General features: G+C 37.6%; 1 pseudogene; it reads right to left on the bottom strand.

Moving 5' to 3' along the window:
- LOC108364841 (lamin-C-like) overlaps nt 1-5,387 on the bottom strand; it is a 49,287-nt pseudogene that overhangs the window by 1,043 nt on the left and 42,857 nt on the right.

Raw genomic sequence — 5,387 nt, 5'->3', positions numbered from 1 at the left:
ACAATTTTGTGGACCTTGGTATCACAATGGATCCTAAGCTTAATTTTCGTCTTCATATTAATGTGACAGTCAACAAGGCTAAAGGTGTACTTGCATTTGTGAAACGATGGTCAAAAGAATTGTGTGACCCTTATATAACTAAAGCCCTGTTTACAACATTAGTTAGGCCAATTCTGGAATACGGTGCGGTGGTTTGGAATCCAAGGTATCAAATTTACTCAGACAAGATAGAATCAATTCAAAAACAATTCCTACTTTTTGCTTTAAGAAATTTCCGTTGGGATTCTCAATATAACCTTCCACCTTATACGAGCCGATTAAAACTTATTAATCTTCCTACACTTTNATAACCTTCCACCTTATACGAGCCGATTAAAATTTATTAATCAATTACAATTTACAATTTTTATAGTTAAAATACTAACAGGCTCAATTTCAAGCCCGCTTTTTCTGGGCAAAGTTAGCCTTAATGTTCCCTCCCGGGTATCAAGACACTTTTGTCCCCTATTTCTGAAAGCTTGTAAAACTAATTTTGAATTGCACGACCCACTCCGTTGCTTATGCCAGGATTTTAACTCTCATTCCAGCACGTTTGATATATCAGATCCGCTTTTCAGCATTAAGAAATCTATACTGTCCTCTATCAATAAATGAATCATTAAAACAAGTAATTTTTAGCAAAAAAAAAAAAATTGACTTCAACTCTCATATATAAAAAAAATATATATATATATCTCATGATCCACTGATCGGATTTTAACCAGATTAGTATGGGACCACCTCTGAGACACTACCCTTCTGATGCAAAAATTATCGAAATCGGTTGGCGTTGTCCAAAGTTATGCGGTAACATACATAAAAAAAAAATAATAATAAAAAAAATAAATTAAAAAAATATTCCGACGAACTGATAACCTCCTCCTCTTTTGGAAGCCGGTTAATGAAGACATAAAATCGGCTGATGAATTTAGTTCTGTAGCTGAACAGTTTTAGATCTCGATACTTAACAAACTCCTGCCTATCATGACTCGGCGCATAAATTGAAAATACTGGTTCCGTACGTCATGCGGACTGCGCGCCTCGTGCGGATGGGCGGGAATGGAGGGTAAAAACCGTTGGGATTATTATTAAAAGCAAATAATAAAAATCTCGTGAAACGTCCTGGTTGTCATACCTTAAAGTATGTATAATTTAAAGATATCATATTCCGCAAACTGATTTAATTTAAGTTTATATGCGTAATAGGAATTTTTACATACATACATATGAGTATAATTTCATGTGTTGAAACTATGCAAAATAAAACTTGAACTCACATCCAGCTGGCGTAATTTTTCGTTCAAAATTCTAAGATAATCAAGGCACTTTCGTTCCGTAGAGAAACTGTCTCAACACCGGTTATTGTCCGCACCCTGGTTAGACAGACTTAGAGCCATTTCAACAAGATTAGAGTGGACTCTATGCTCATGTACACATTCGTATTCGCAAAACATTCGTATCATTTGATGCGAATGTGTAAAATGATGCGAATCATTCGCATAACGAATGCGAATGCAAATATTCGCAACATCCCTGATATGTATGTATGTATGTGAAACTAATCCCATACTCATGGAGAAAAATGAGAGTTATTGGACAAGATGGTGTGGCAACTCCCATGCAAATCATGCATATTGATTTTTCTATGCTGCATATCTCTGGTGGTGTTTATTGCAGAGGACTGGAACTTGGCACCGAGGTATGTATACAAAATCAATTCCTTACTCAAGGAGAAAATATTGCGTTATTCGAAAAGGGGGCGTGGTACCTCCCGTAAAAATTTATTATTTTGTACTGCGTATCTCTAGAGGTGTTCATGGTAGGGTACTGGGACTTGGTACCGGGGTATATGAAATCAATTCCAAACTCATGGAAGAAAATTAGGGACATATGAAAAAGGGGCGTGGCACTTCCCGTACAAATTGACTTTTTCTTGCCACATATCCCTGGAAGTGTGTTTGGAAGAATACTGGAACTTGTAGTCCGGGAGCTAGCGACAGTGAAAATGTGCCCATTTTATCGTCAACGACAACATATCGGGGACTTAGATTTGCATCTGTAGATTAACAAACAACAACACTTACATCGCACCGTGAGACCTTTTGGTGTCAGGAGGGTTAACATTGTGTAATAAAAAAATAAAAAATAACCTTACTTTATCGTCGTTGGCCTTTTGTGTGGTTATCAATTAACATTGGACGATGTCAAAAATTGACCACTTACACTTATTTAGCGGGACAATGTACCGCTTACAAGCAGGTAACAATGTCCAAATTTTGGCGAAAATCGGCCTTTGACATCGCACTTTAAATTTATGATGGACATGGAGTAACGCATTATACATGGAACAAATAATGTGCTTCACATCCGCGGGACAAACCTATTGTAAGTAATTTATTTATTTATTTATTTAGTCTACAGAAAAATGTTTTCTTACAGACAATTGAGATAAAAAGATTTAGATATTTAAGTATGTATGATACATTACAGAGTGAAATAATTATAAATATTAACTTGTAAAGATAATAATGATATACAATAGCAATTTGGGTTGCTGTCGAGGCTTTGTCTCCAGTCTACTTTTGTGTGCGGCGGGCGGAAAGACCTAGTTTCCGCTCCGCGCTGTTTACAGGCCGTTGATCATGGTCGGAAAGGCCGAGCTTCCGATCCATGTTCCCGTAGTCATTACTTTGTAAGTGAGGCAGGCGGAAAGTCCTAGTTTCCGCTCCGCGCTATAGACGAACTGTTGGGCGAGGTCGGAAAGGCCGAGTTTCCGATCCCTGCTCCTATTGTCCTACGCGGTCGCGGAAATATACGAAGCCGTTACAATTGTACTAAGCAGTCATAGATATTGTGTAATTTTTNCTAGGCAGTCATAGATATTGTGTAATTTTTTAGTTCACGGTTACAGATATTAGTNTAAGCAATCATAATGCTTGATAAAATCTTGGCATAAACACCGAAAAGCATCATGCATTTCAAAGTTTGATTTACAAATACTCAACACAATAGGCTTAAAATGTCTCGTGGGTCTTGTAGGAATACAAAAATTTATCTCACTCAGTAATAAGGGACTACTGACCATACCGTCCATTAATTTAATTAAAAAAAGAACAGCAAGCATCTCTCCACGACTCTGAAGCGTCGGCAAATCTATAAGCTTCAGGCGATCCTTGTAGGGTGGGAGATTTTTAGACGAGTCCCAACATAAATTTTTGAGGGCAAATAACAGGAACTGTTTCTGCACTGATTCGAGCCTGTCACTATGAATTTGATAGCTAGGATTCCATACTATAGATGCATACTCCAAAATCGGTATAAATAGAGAGGTAAAGAGAACTTTAGTGACATAAGGATCGTTGAACTCCTTGGCCCAGCGCTTAAGAAAAGCCAACAGTCCTCTAGCCCTAATCACGCTGGAGTTTATGTGAGACTTGAATTATAGTTTCGGATCCATAGTTACACCTAGGTCAATGAAATTGGTCACTTGCTCAACATTGTGGTCAGATGTCATATACGAATATGGGTAGAATGATTTTCTAGAGAAGGTCATGAATTTACACTTTTTCAAATTGAGTGACATGGAATTTGCTTCACACCACTCGAAAATGCAGGTTAGGTCAGCTTGCAAATGCTCCCTATCTTCTGCAGTACTAATGTACTTAAAGAGCTTAACATCAGCAGCGAACATTAAGCACTTCGAGTAATTCAACACCTTAGGAAGGTCATTTATAAATAAAACAAACAAGACGGGGCCAAGATGGCTGCCCTGAGGTACGCCGGACGTGACATGTATTGGCCGGGAGGTACAATTTTTAAAAATTACTCTTTGTTTCCTATCCACTAAGTAAGAATAAAGCCAGCTGAGAAGAATAGGAGGGAAACCAATTCGATCAAGTTTATATATAAGGGTTGAATGAGATACTTTATCAAATGCCTTGCTGAAATCAGTGTAAATCACGTCCGTTCGAAGATTGTTTTTAAACCCATTAGACACATAAGTAGTGAATTCAAGAAGATTGGATGCAGTTTATTTACCTTTGCAAAAACCGTGTTGCGATAGATCAATAGCAGAAGTAATAGAGTGAGATAGTTCTTCCGTAACGATTGCCTCAAAAACTTTAGGAGTAGCACAAAGGTTCGCAATGCCTCTATTTACTTATTTTACGATGTTAGTCCTACTTCCATTTTTATAAAGTGGCAAGATAAACGAATCCTTCCAGGAAGATGGGAAGACACCCTGTTTTAGGGAAGCATTAAAAATATTTGCCAGAGGCTTATACAAATACTCTGCACAACTTTTAAGAACACTTGTGGGTATACCGTCTGGGCCAGCTGTATATGAAATTTTCAAACAATTCAAATGAATGAGGACGTGCGCAGCAAATATCGATGGAATTCGGATACAATCAAATGATGGCAGAAAGAATGGGAGCTATATAGATTCGAATTAAGTTGAGAAGATGTAGAACAGGCAGAGTAGTTTGACTCGAAGAAACCAGCAAACATATCGGCAACAATATTCTCGTCACTGGAGACTAAGTCATTTAACTTCAATGTTGAGGGATAACCGTTAGTCTTACGCTTTGTGTTCACAAAGGCGTAAAACGATTTGGGATTAGNAACTGGCAGAGTAGTTTGACTCGAAGAAACCAGCAAACATATCGGCAATAATATTTTCGTCACTGGAAACTAAGTCATTTAACTTCAATGTTGAGGGATAACCGTTAGTCTTACGCTTAGTGTTCACAAATGCGTAAAACGATTTGGGATTAGACACTATATTGAGTCGAACCCTGTTAATATAACTATTGTAACACTTTCTGTTCTATACATTGTATTTATGCCTAAGAATGGAGTACGCGGAGTAGTGAGAAGACAAGCCAGATCTTTTTAAAAAGCTTAAATGCTTTGGATTTTTGATTTTTTAAGCGTTTTAATTCGCCAGTAAACCACTGAGCGTTAGACGTTTCGTTAGCTTCCTTAACAAGAGGAATGATTTTACTGAAAATATGGCGTAAGGAATTGCTAAAATGTAAGGCACTATCTTCAGCATTCCCATCATACTGGGCCAAGTTATCTTCGATATCTCGAACCTAAGTTTACTATAATCTGCTGTTTTAAATGAGTGACGCTCCGCTCTTGATTTTTTACTGGTAAAGCAACATGAGTTGCGTGAATTTATCAAGGACAATTCTAGTGGTGGGTGGTGAGAATCAACAGGGGTAATCAAAGCATAGCTAGGGGCTATTGTGACGTTGGAAACATCGTCCACAAAAACTAAATCCAGACATTTACCTAAGTTATTACTAATAGAGTTGATCTGGTAAAGACTAAGGTCTGAAAGA

Source organism: Rhagoletis zephyria, unplaced genomic scaffold (genome assembly GCF_001687245.7).
Source record: "Rhagoletis zephyria isolate East Lansing unplaced genomic scaffold, Rhagoletis_zephyria_1.1 Rzeph_scaffold_01689, whole genome shotgun sequence".
Lineage (NCBI taxonomy): Eukaryota > Metazoa > Arthropoda > Insecta > Diptera > Tephritidae > Rhagoletis > Rhagoletis zephyria.
Note: the sequence above shows the minus strand (reverse complement) of the source record. Positions and strands in the feature narration are given on the sequence as shown.